This window comes from Hyperolius riggenbachi, chromosome 3 (assembly GCF_040937935.1).
Source record: "Hyperolius riggenbachi isolate aHypRig1 chromosome 3, aHypRig1.pri, whole genome shotgun sequence".
In the NCBI taxonomy this organism is placed as follows: domain Eukaryota; kingdom Metazoa; phylum Chordata; class Amphibia; order Anura; family Hyperoliidae; genus Hyperolius; species Hyperolius riggenbachi.
The window spans coordinates 366,227,124-366,240,867 of record NC_090648.1 but is presented as its reverse complement, the minus strand read 5'-3'; positions in this window follow the sequence as shown (position 1 = coordinate 366,240,867).

The following is a 13,744-nucleotide window of genomic DNA, read 5'->3' as shown; positions in this document are numbered from 1 at the left end:
TATGCAACTGTAGTTATAGTTCTAAAAGCAGTTTTCTAGCATACAATGCAGCCTTCCTCAATGTCTATCCGGTCCAGCTAGGGAACAGGGCTGAAGCACAGTCTCACACTAGGGAGAGAAGCGTAGAGGGCGTGTCACAGGCAACAAAAACTATTAGCTGTCTCCAAGGAGTCAATGAGGTTCACTGGTTGAGGAATCTTTGTGGCTTTTCATCTGGAAGGCAGTGTTAGCATGCATTGGTGGGGGGGGGGGGGGAGGGGTCTTTACTGAGTGGTAAGGGAGGGTCATGTCAGGTTTTTGGGGAAAAGAATTCTACATTGTGGTAAGAGGGGTTATGACAACAATTCAGTACTAGGAAACACAGTGACAGCTTACATGATGCCAAAAACACACAGTGCAGAGCTGGCATTGCCGTACATGACAGGAGAGGATTTATAAGGACACACAAAAGCTGTCTTTATTGAGGGAAAGCATAACTGGACAGGAAATATCTTGCCCATTGTGCAAGGGCATAACTAGGGGGGTAGGTGTAGGGGGGCCCAGAGCTGTTAGGAGGCCTCAACTACTACTTCACTCCCTCTAATAAAGGTGTTCATCCTTCAGATCAGTAGTGATGAGCACACATTTTTCATAAAGGTAGTTCGCAATTACGATGCAAAATCGTAATGTTTAATTTCATGAAAAATCGTAATTTCATAAATAAACGTAATCAGGAACCATAATTACGCAGTTTTGTGCAATTTTCACATCATTTCATGTCGACTTTAGACATTAACCACTTGCCGACCGCGCACTCATACCGCGCGTCGGCAAAGTGGCAGCTGCAGGACCAGCGACGCAGTTCTGCGTCGCCGGCTGCAGGCTAATTAATCAGGAAGCAGCCGCTCGCGCGAGCGGCTGCTTCCTGTCAATTCACGGCGGGGGGCTCCGTGAATAGCCTGCGGGCCGGCGATCGCGGCTCGCAGGCTAAATGTAATGTAATCCGCTTTGTTTACATTGTACGGCGCTGCTGCGCAGCAGCGCCGTAAGGCAGATCGGCGATCCCCGGCCAATCAGCGGCCGGGGATCGCCGCCATGTGACAGGGGACAGCCTGTCACTGGCTGCACAGGACGGATAGCGTCCTGTGCAGCCTCGGATCACGGGGGTGCCAGGTAGGAGGTAGGATAACTTGTCGTTTTTGAGATAAACTTATTTTGAAAATGCAAAGTAAAAATGTTTGAATGTAATTTCTCTGAGTTTAAAAAACATTTTTCCTTTGCATTTTTAAAATAGATTTTCTCAAAAACTTTTTTTTTTTTACTTATTCCCACTATTCCCCTTAAAGCAGGGGTCTCAAACTCGCGGCCCGCGGGCCATTTGCGGCCCTCGATACAATATTTTGTGGCCCTCGCCGGCAAAAGCTTCCTTATAGTTCGCTTCAGTGCTCCCAAGTAATCCGCCGCATCCCCGCCGCTAAACAAGGGCTGCAGAGCCCCCAAATCGCCCGGGGGGCAATCCGCCGGCATTTCCTGGAAGGGGCAGAGCTTTCAGCTTCAGCTCTGCCCCTCCTGACGTCAATCGCCGCACGGATCGCCGCCTCTCCCGCCCCTCTCTGTGAAGGAAGATTGAGAGGGGCGGGCAGAGGCAGCGATGCGCCGCGATTGTGAAATCACTTATGCGGCCCAGCCTCATCCTGACTTTGCCTCCTGCGGCCCCCCAGGTAAATTGAGTTTGAGACCCCTGCCCTAAAGAGTAACTGTCAGGCTGCAAAAGCTAATTTAAACCCCTATTCTACTGTGTTAAACAGTTTAGAAGGAAGCCAAAAAGGCGATATTGAAGTTAAAAATCCCTCTTACTTTGATGTTTGCTGAATAGCAATCCTCCTTATTCCCAAGCTCCTAAGGAGGCCTGCAGGCCGCATAACAGATACTGCAGAGCATGCTGGAGCTGCTTCTTCTCCCTACTGCACTCCCTTGGTCCTCCCCTTCATTTCCCTATCTCGCCCTAAGGCTGCTTTCACAGTGGGAAGTTACAGGCTCATGTTACAGCAGCTTGTAACTTGCAGCCTTACTCACAGCATTGAAAAATCAATGTACTGTTCACAGGGCACATGTTCCATTAGAGTATACTGCATGAGTCCACTATTGTTCCTAGCCACATGGCTAATTAATATTCACTGCACAGTAGTGTTGTCTGGATCATGAATGATTCGGATCTTTGATCCAGATCTTTTTTGTGAGTCGAATCATCAGGAAGAAGGGTAAAGGAGGATATTACATCACAATTGGCTTCATACAAGACAGTCAAACATGGAACCTGCCATGAGCTGTCAGGAGCATCAATCTCTGCAAATACTATATAAAAATTCTGTGAAATCCAAAGGTGGACAGTGAAATGCATATGTAATGTAAGTACAGCCAATATTTAGCTACTGATATATGTGTTTTTTTTCTCTGAGACCCTATACCTAACAGCTCCTCTTTAACATACTCATACATTTTGGCGACAATAGCCTGTATAGGGATTTTACTATTGACCACAAGTCGGCACCAAATTACACGAAAATGACTCAAAATTACAAACTGATTACATGAAATTAATTGAATTTCCAAATCATAACTATATATGTCTATAATTACGAAAAACGATGTGGTATTTTGCACAATTAGCATATTTCGATCATCACTACAGATCAGGTGTTTTTGTGGCTACAGGTGTGTGAAGATAACAATGTCCACACTTGTTTTATGACCCTGGCAAGGTGGACCCCCAGTCTGTGAAGGTCACACGCTATAGGCAAGCAAAGGGTGTCAACACTGAGGGCCCCATCAAAGTTTTTTTCTGTGGGCCCCGTGATTTATAGTTGTGCCCCTGCCAGTGTGATGCTTTTCCGTTGAAAAAGTCAGCCCGAGATGTGCAGGGCCCAAACAGCTAATAACGTCAGAAACACCTAAACCTCTGCATGCATGTTCATTTACATAGGATCTGGTATCATTTAAGAAAACACATTTTTGTATTAAAGAAAACACATTTTAGCATAAATGCAACTGAAGTGAGAGGAATACGGAGGCTGCCATATTTAATTCCTTTTAAACAATTAAACAATCACAGTTGCCTGGCAGCCCCACTGGTCTATTTGGCTACAGTAATGTTTGAATAACACAAGAAACAAGCATGCAGCTAGTCTTGTCAGATCTGACAATAATGTCAGAAACACCTGATCTGCTGCATGCTTGTTCAGGGATTATGGCTGAAAGTATTAGAGGCAGAGGATAACCAGGCAACTGGTATTGCTTAAAAGGAAATAAATATGGCAGCCTCCATATCCTTTCTCGCTTCAGTTGTCTTTTAAAGGACACCCGAAGTGAAAATAAACTAATGAAATAAATTATTGTATCTATCTTCCTTCTCCTAAAAATGACTTTTTGAGATATTCCACAGTTTTATTTTATGTTTAAATTTACTTTTTAAGTTTTAACTGTTTTATTGTTTTTGCTCAATGACACATTCATTGAAGTATGCCAGAGCTAAAATCTATGAACTGTTGACCCTTTTTATTTCTTTCCTGCTCTCAGAAGCCAATTTCTGCTAGGAAAGTGTTTTATAGTTGGAATTTCTTATCAGTGAGGGTCACACTGTAGTCACTTCCTGTCTGAGTCAGGACTGAGTCAGCCACTTACATACCTGATATTTAACTTTCAGGCAGAGAGAGAAAAAAAGAAATACAGCATAGTTATTAGTGTGCTTAGCACTGAACATACCTATGTCTATCTCATTATTTCACACGTCACTTTGGGTATCCTTTAACCACTTCAGCCTACAGGGTTGACATTTTTTTTGCATCTGAGCAACTTTCACCTCCCATTCATTTGCTAATAACTTTATAACTATTCGGCAAACTGAATGGATCTATATCTTGTTTTTCCGCCACCAATTAGGCTTTCTGTGGGTGATACATTTTGCTGAGAATTAATTTATTGTAAATCCATTTTAACAGGAATATTAAGAAAGAAATGGAAAAAAAATAATTATTCCTCAGCTTTTGGCCATTATAGTTTGAAATTAATACATGCTACCATAATTAAAACCTATGTACTTTATTTACCAATTTGTCCCGCTTATTACACCATTTAAATTATGTCCCTATCACAATGTATGGCGCCAATATTCAATTTGGAAATAAAGGTGCATTTTTTCAATTTGCGTCCATCACTATTTAGAAGCCCATAATTTAGTAAATCATATTGATATACTCCTTTGACATAAATATTTAAAAAGTTCAGACCCTTAGGTAACTATTTATGGTTTTTTTTTATCATTGTAATTTTTTTTATTTTTTTATTAAAACTTGTATGTGGGTATTTTTTGGTGTGGGAGGTAAACAGGGGATTTTTCATATAATGTAATGTATTTATTTAATACAAAGTGTGTTTTTGGTGTAGTTTGCTATTTGGCCACAAGATGGCCACAGTCAAAAAGTCCTGGGAGCGATCGATCTCGCTCCCAGGAAGAAGAAAGAAGACCAGAGCTCAGAAAAGCTGCAGCGTCTGAAGAGACGCTGTCGGCTTTTCTCCGGGGGGGTCCGATCAGTGAAAGAGATTTATAATCCCATTCATTGATCGCTGAGCTAACGGCCAGCAGCGAGGGCGCACACAGGGGGGCCCGCGGGAGCGCGCGCGACCCGCGGGAGTGCGCGCATCCTAACTGGACGAAAATTTTCGTCCAGTTAGGCTGAAGTGGTTAAAGAGTTACTGTAAGCAAGGAATGAACTTCATCCCAATCAGTAGCTGATATCCGGTTTCAAAATTCCTGGCTTTCCTGCTAATCTTCTGCCTCTCAAATACTTTTAGTCATAGACACTGAACAAGCATGCAGGTCAGATTTTTCTGACAAAAATTAATTAGCTGTATGCTTATGTTAGGTGTGTTGTTCAGACACTGATGCCTGAATAACCAGCAGAGCTGTCAGGTAACTGGTATTGTTTAAAAGGTATTAAATATCGCAGCATCCATATACTTCTTTATTCAGGTCTCCTTTAAAAATATATATAAAGCTATTTGAAGAAGAAACATCAGTTTTTCCTCTTAATGTTTCTAGAAACTGAAAAAGCGGAGAAAAACCCATACAATGATATTTTGGTACGTGCTTTCTTTCTGCATGCCATTCTCATGAGTACTCAATGAGCAAATAATTGGCATTTCGTTTTAATTAGCTCCATAATACATTCAGTGTAATGCACAAATTTATGAAATGCTGGCTTTCACTGCAATGATTTGGTGTTAAAGTGAACATGCCTTGCTATAGCGATCTCAAGAATTCCTGCAACGAGACACAGGGGGGTACATTCAGTAAACTGCAGTAATAAGACACACAAATGCTCTCAAGGGCGCTACAATATATTTCCACTAACACCATGCCCGGCCCTAGACTTTTTGCCGCCTGAGGCAATTTTTAAAGAAATCGCCGCCGCCCCCCCCCCCCCCCCAAGCCATTGTTGTGGGGGGCCGCCCGAGCTGGAGGGGATAGCGGGCAGGAAGGGGGTATTGGGCCTAGCGGCGGGGAGGGGGGTCGGACCCCCCCTCCCTCGCCTGGGTCCCCCGTCCTCTGCTCCCCTCCAGCTTTAAAAAGGTCCGTGCTGTGGCTGCAGCTATTCGTAAGAGGCAACGGGCGGGGATTACTCACCTCTTCCTCGTTCCAGGCCAGCGTGCGCTCCACTGACGTCACTTCCTGCTACGCCGCAGGAAGTGACGTCAGTGGAGCGCACGCTGGCCTGGAACGAGGAAGAGGTGAGTAATCCCCGCCCGTTGCCTCTTACGAATAGCTGCAGCCACAGCACGGACCTTTTTAAAGCTGGAGGGGAGCGGAGGACGGGGGACCCAGGCGAGGGAGGGGGGGGTCCGACCCCCCTCCCCGCCGCTAGGCCCAATACCCCCTTCCTGCCCGCTATCCCCTCCAGCTCGGGCGGCCCCCCACACACATGGACGGGCGGGTGCCGCCCCCCCAGAAGTGCCGCCTGAGGCAAAAGTTTCACCCCGCCTCATGGGCGGGCCGGCCCTGACTCACACACACCAGCAAGAGCTGTGTAAATGCTGAGGTTAGTCTTGATGCACTATGCATGTTATAGGGCTAAAGTTAGGGCACATGCTAACACAGGAACCTCTGAGCTGTGTATGTGACTAAGCAAAATAATGCAATTTTTATCTTTGCCAAATAAGACCTCTGACTTTTAATTAGCTATAGGGATAGTGGTTCCTTGTCATTATGTTTGACTGTGTGTGTGTGTGTGTGTGTGTATAACTGACTTTGCTGTTTGGTCACACCCCTTTTAGTGCCTTCATCTTATTTAAGTGTCCTCATTAGGAAGATAAGCCTGGATTCTGTCTCTTTTGAGAAAGAAGGGGACTCATAGAAATATAACATACCCAGCTCTCAGAAACTGGATGCATTTCTATGATAAGCAACTTTTAAATCAAATGCTCAATGGTAAAACATCTGACTCTTGAAGGGATTAACACTGGTTATCTTCTTGCAATGGAGCCTGTCAAGGAAAGGGATGCAGTAGCCTGGAACTGACCAGTCAGGTCTTGAAGGTGAAAGCTAGTGACTCTGGCAAGGTCCAAACTGTGATGACTAGATGATTGGGTCAGAGCATTTCTAAAACTGAAGGATTTGTGGGGTGCTCCCAGCATATGTGGTTAGTACTTAGCACATACTGGTCCAAAAGGACAACTGGTGGACGGCTAATGGAGCCATAACTGGCCAATGCTTGTTTATGTGTGTTGGGTACAAAGGCTAGCCTAACTGCTCCAGTCCCACATTAGAGCTACTGTAGGACGTTATTAAAAATCTTAATATTGGCTATGAGGGAAATGTATCGGAGCATACAGTGCCAGTGCGCTTGGCTGATGGTGCAGGGCCAAGGCTATACAGGCACGTCCCTAGCATCCAGTTTTGCTTTGTTGCCATGCAAGGGGAAAGATGACCAATGGATCAGCACATGACAAAGCGGTACAGAGTGGGCAGGATAAGTAAAGGAACAATACCCTTGGTTGAGTTGATCCACCAGGAGGATCACTGGCTAACATGCCAAGGAGGATTGGGGGCCGCTGCACTAGATTCTCATCTGGGCTGTCTTTATCAGCTATCACACCAGAAACAACCACCAGCTAATCTTGTCAGATCTGAAAATAATTTCAGGCACACCCAATCTGTTTGTTCAGGATCTATGGCTAAAAATATATGTCGGCGTCCATATCCCCCTCGCTTAAATTGCCCATTAAAATAGCACATGCATATAGCTTTAGTTATTGTTATCAGGTGGAATATGTAGTGTAGGTCTATGCCTTAAAGAGACACTGAAGCAAAAAAAATTGTATATGATTTTTTGCAATTATATTGTAATGCTATGTTCACATTGGCGCGTTAGCAGTGAAATAGAATCTGTCGAGGCATACTGTGTGTTACTGGACAGCATGCGTGCTTACAGTTGCAGTGAAGCATACTTTTCAGAACTACACTGCATGCATCACAACACATGCATACAGCACACTGACACTACCACCCCCATTAGATTGCAATCCTGTTTTTGCAGAACATGCGATGCAACACCCAAGAGAAATATTGTGTTATTCTGGTTAGAGTGCAATGGGAGGTAGAATCCTTGAAGGCTAAACTGGAACTTTGCAAATCAGTTAACCGGCAAGGGATAAATCATGCTGCTGGATAATTAACTGGCAGCTCCAGAAAATGATTAGCCACTGCTCAATTTCAATTCTGGCAAATTTAGGTTGCCGTGGGACCCAAGTTTGCATATTGGTTGAATTTTCTGATCATCTCTGATTTGAAAAAAAATGTATAACGTATTGTATCAGTCACAGAATTCCGAGACCTCCCCTATGCATTGAATAGCTGAGGAGACCATGCATGGCTACATATGGCTGCTCCTTTTTATAGGTAGTCTGCGTTCTTTTAAAAGGAACTGTTAATGTTGATGCCTCTGGAGGATGCTGATGCTGCTATCAGGACTTTTTTCTGCCCTGGAGATTTACTTTACAAAAGGCTGCTGCTACTTTATTAAAAAAAAAAAAAACACCAATAATTACAGAATTTTTACTTTTATTATGTATAACTATTATGTTTAGTGGAGCCCCTTGTGTGAATTGGTCTTAGACTATGATATGGATATTGGGCTTACTATAGTAGAGAATATTGGAGTAGGTAGGGAACTATGGGCCTCAGTGCAAGTTTTACATTGGGCTCCGTCAAGCCCTCTATACAGAACAACTGATATGAAGCACTAAATCTTGCCAAGAACAGTCGCAGAGAGTAGTGTATGGCTCTGTTTAAACTTAATCAGTACGTGTTTTTTTTTCTTCTCCATAGCAGTGCATTGTGAAAAAGATTTCAGTTAAAACGCGTTAGAAGAACTCCAGTGAAAATAATGTAATAAAAAAAAGTGCTTCATTTTTACAATAATTATGTATAAATAATTTAGTCAGTGTTTTCCCGTTGTAAAATCTTTTAAATCCCTGATTTACATTCTGACATTTATTACATGGTGACATTTTTACTGTTGGCAGGTGATGTAGCTGCTGCATGCTTTTTTTGGCAGTTGGAAACAGCTGTAAACAGCTATTTCCCACAATGCAACAAGGTTCACAGAGAGGAAACTGCCAGGAGTACCACGGTCCTCAGAGTTTCTTGTGGGAAGGGTTTCATCACAATATCAGTCATACAGCGCCCCCTGATAGTCTGTTTGTGAAAAGGAATATATTTTTCATATAAAAGGGGGTATCAGCTGCTGATTGGGATAAAGTTAAATTCTTGATCGGAGTTTCTCTTTAAAGGGAACCTGAACTGAGTAAAATTATTTAATATAAACACATGATGTAGCTGCAAATGAATATTACATACTTACCTCACTGTCAGTTCCTCTCAGAAGCTCACCATTTTCTTCTTACAGTGATCCCTTCCAGTTATGACAAGATTTTGTCAGAACTGAAATATACCAGTTTCTGTCAGTTATATATCAGCAGCTGTCAGTTACAACTGAATGTTCAAGGTAATGTCCATGTTTCCCTATGGCTCAAGTGGGTGATATTACAGTTAAACAGTGTGCTGACCAGGAAGCTGTTATGGGGTAATGGACATTTTTAAAATGGAGGACAGAGAATTCCAATGATCACAGTGGACAAATGGGATGTGGGAAAGGAGAAAGAGATTGAGGAGTAGACTACATGGGAGGTAAGTATGACCTGTGTATGGTTATTTTGACTTTTTATTTTCAGTTCAGGTTCTATTTAAGTGTGAAAGGTGTCATAGGACGACATGGACATTACTTTGAAAATCAGTTGACTTGTCAGTTATAACTGAGAGCAACTATTTAAGTGTAAATGGGGCCTTAGAAGGTAATCAGTTTATTCATGATCACCACTATTTAAAGCCCAACATGAGTAACATGACCGTATCTCTGCAATGGGTGTAGAATATACAGTGGCCAGAAGGAACTGCATCAGGAGTCTGCTCCAATAATGCAGTTTCAAGTCATAGTAAGGCTTGTCAGTGTTTGCCGGTCATTGGCTATAGGCAAAGCACCACATCAGTTATCCCTGTAAGGGTGATCCCACTAGCAGCGTTGCATTGCAATCAGTGTCTCTGTTGTGTCTGTTACATTGGACAAGTCATAGATAGCATTTCTTCTATGGCGTGTTCTACTTCTGTGTAGTGTCCCAAACAATTGTGCAGGTTGGGACTTTGCGTTCCATCACCGCAATAGACACAATGGACACTGGACACAATGAACATATCAGCACATGTCTAAAAGGCTTTTATGTTTAACAAGGCATCCACTGACATGTCCAGTCTTCCGTTGTGGTAATCTCCGTGAATATGACCTTTATTAGATTCTTGTGATGATCCGCTCAGCTGGCTGCACAGGCAGACAGCTGTTTGACCATTCCTCTAGTCTGAAGGTTACAGGTCTCTGGAAGAGAGACCTGCCTTATTTTTGCGAGTTTCTGGTCTGTTCTGCTGTTGAGGAATTTGCATACATTTGTTATGCAAATCCCCTACCTGCCTCCTGTGATGACTGGCACTATAAAAAGCTATGTTTCCCAGAGTCCTTGGCTGGTCATCCTTCAGGGTTTGTTGAAACTCTCCTAGAGTGTCAGCCATTGTTGATCTGTTAAAGTTTACCTTAGGGTAATTCTTGGAACTGTACTAGGCAGTTTCCTAGTGCAGTTAGATTGCATATCTGTTTTGTCTGTCTGTTGCGATTGTCCTGTCCCAGCGGTGGTCGACAGGAAATCGTTCTGTTTGTCTGGGTGCTAACCGGGGCAGCGGTTGCTACTGGTAGCCCCTTCTGATCTGTCTTGCTTGGATCGCACAAGTCTTGCGCTAGCGCTGTGGATCCTTCTGTTCTGTTTTCCTGGATCGCACTAGCCTCTAGCGGTAGTGCTGTGGATCCTTCTGATCTGTCTTGCCTGGATCGCACTAGCCTTGCGCTAGTGCTGTGGATCCTTCTGTTCTGTTTTCCTGGAGTATAGCTGGAGCAGCGGTTGCTACCAGCTATCTCATCTGCCTGTCTTGCTTGGATCGCACTAGCCCCTAGCGGTAGCGGCTGTGGATCCTTCTGATCTGCTTTCTTCTTCCTGAGCTCGGATCGCACTCGCTCTGACGGTAAGAGCAGTGGACCTTTCCTCTCGTATTCCTGTTTTCCGTTTGTCTGTCTTGTCTGATACGAACGCTTGCTGTAGGCTCGGTGAGGTAACCGCTAAGCAAGCGCTCGCGTTCTTTGTTTCGTGTTTGTTTGTCGGTGGTTAGTTAGGCGTGCTTGTCTCTGTTGTGCTTAACATGCGGAGACCGCGCTGTAAACGCGTTCGCTGTTGCGAATGAGTGCGGTGTTCGCGTTTAGTTAGCGTTTGTTATTTTCCTTATCTTCTCATTGTATGATTTGCTGTGCCTTTGCTACTCTCGTCCCCTGTCTTGCTTAAGCCTTGTGTCACCACTGGCAATCGCCTCTCTCGCGATTGCGTTCCTACTTTGTTTCTGCTGATGTGTGTTCACCGTCGCTGGGTCGCGACTAGATTGGTGAACACACATTCATCTGTACCTGTGCTCTTTCTCTTTAAGGGCTGTTAAGCCCCGCATTGTCTTGATCTGTACAATCCCCATCTGGCATCTGTGGCCGTGCAGCGGTTGTACTCGTCTGCACTCCACAGCGCCATCTGCCGGTGGGAATTGCCCTCTACTGGTACGTGCACCAAAGCTGGGTTCCCCCCTTCATACGCCGTGTCAGCGCACGCCTTGTGCGCTGATCACGGATATTATTCCGCAACCATTACAATTCTAGTATCAACCATACCTAAAAAAAATGCTGTAATGACCACAACCTAAATAAGGTAAACATAGCTTTATATTGGGCACTGACTGTACTTAATATACGTACCATCTATTATCTGATCTCCATTAGTATATTGCAGTATCCTCCAGCTTCAATCTCTGTGCAAATCCAACCATCAACAAAGTCACTTATAGCTGAGCCTGAATGCAGTGGCTGCCTCTTCCCCTCTCCATCCACAATGTGACATCACTCCTTGCTGATGTTCCCTAATGTCAGCATGAAGAAACTTTGAATAGTTGGATAAAACCAAATTCCTCCAGTTTAATCCCCTCTACTCTCTACTGTAGTCTGCTAGTAATATAATTGTAATTTTTATATCTCTTTTGGCCATCAACCACGTGTTTGGTCTTCCTTTTGGCACATTCCACTTGATTATTATGCAAATACCGGTACTTTTCTTGGTGAAATATATCTACTTGATATTGTAGTTAATTTATGATCCGAGTTAATGAAGTGTTCAGATGAATTACATAACCAGACAGGGCTGAAAACAATCTGTATTTCCTTTGCTGGCACATGCTGCTGTTATAAAGTCACAGGAAGTCCTGTAGAGAGAGTTTCAGGTACAGTAAGTTGCAGAACCAGGATGCCCAGTTGCACACAGGTATGGAGCACGTTGGCCATCCACACCCTAACCTGCTTATATAACACATCCGAGGCTTGTATCATTCCATGCCCTTGTTAGTAATTGATTTAATGGCTCTGATGAACCATTTTCTAACACTTGCTCAGGCCATCATCGCACCTGACAGGTGTTTTCCAGTCTGCACTGTGCTGAAAACATTGCAAAACACATGAGCTGACTCCAGGCTAGAAAGCATGCATGGCCCACATTTGTTGACAGAAAAAAAAATCATCCTCATTATATAAAGCTCTCATGACACCCAGATACTCTAATTGCAAACAGAGCAAAGTACTCTCTTGAAATGCCTTTACTTAGAGATAATCGCAGCTTTAGCAATGGAATCTGAGACATGTTTAAAGGGAGATCACAGCTATGTTACACATCTCTGCTTCCTTCACGGCCATGTTACTGCATATTTAAATATACTATTTCAGTTATTGTGATATACAGCTACGCTCACTTTCCCAGCTATATTTATTTACTTCCTCAATCCTCGTTTCTTGCCAAGAATGATAAACGTTTGCTGTGTTTACATTGCATTTGCATAGCCTATTATGTCTGGTCCTGCTTTCACTGGAATAAATCAATGATCTATAAGCATTAACTTAACAGATTTAACTAAAAGAAGAAAAATATTAAACTATTCAGGTTCTGTGGATGGTTAAAGTTATTCCTTCTTTGGTACGCCTCATGCAGCCTTTGGTAGTACTTGCGTCCCAGAGTAGTTCTAAAGACGTGCAAGTAGTCAGTGCAGAGTGACACACCGTTACTTAAAGGATATCTGAGGCAATTCAGAAAAACTAGCTCTTCTTACTTGGGGCTTTTTCCAGCCCCTGGCAGGCCCTGAAGTATCACCGACCACCAGCAGCTCGGCGTTTTTGTTGCATGTGCAACCGTAGTCCATGCCCAATAACATAGACACAGATATCCTTTAAGGGTAGTCAAGGTGCATAACCAAGGTGGCAAGCCAAACCTCCGGAAGCAGGGCTGGTGCTACCATAGAGGCAAAGTGGGCAATTGCCCCAGGGTGCCAGAGGCTGTAAGGGCACCCAAGGTGTCTCCCTCTCAACTTAACTTTTGTTCCCCATGGCCTCTGCAGAGTCTTTGGCAAAGTAGTGTCTCAATTGTGCTGGTAGATGCACTCATCTTTCAGTCTGTGGCGCGCACGCATTGACTGGCGGCGGTGGCGGCGTGACGAGACCTAGAGCCCATTTTTAAACGGGCTTAGGTCAACTAGTTATGTAATAACGTGCTAGGTTCATGGAGGAGAGGCACACTGGTGAGGATGAAGTTGGGGAATGCATGGAACCAGAGACTGATAGCAGCAAGCTCAGGGGTCCTGGGGCAGTGGCTAGCGAAAATCAGTGCAGAGGTAGCGCCGAGCGACTGCATTGGGCCCTTGGGCTAGAGGGGTCCCATGGGGCCCAACTACAGTACTACTCTTTATTGGTCCTGTGCTGGTAATAATCACTTCTATGGATGTTTTGAATAGTAGTGATCATTAACTCACTGCTTCCCATCCCCTTCTTGCACCTCTGTGGTTGTCCTTGATTGGTTTTGGTTGATTAGTTTAGCATGTTTGGGGGGCCCCAATGCAAAGCTTGCACTGGGGCCCACAGCTTCTTAGCTACGCCACTGCCCTGGGAGGAAATTTGGCTGCAACAAAGTGCTCCTAATGCCACTTTTTGGGAGGGTAGGGTGTCTGTTGGTGGCCCCTGGGTTAATTTTGCCCAGGGGC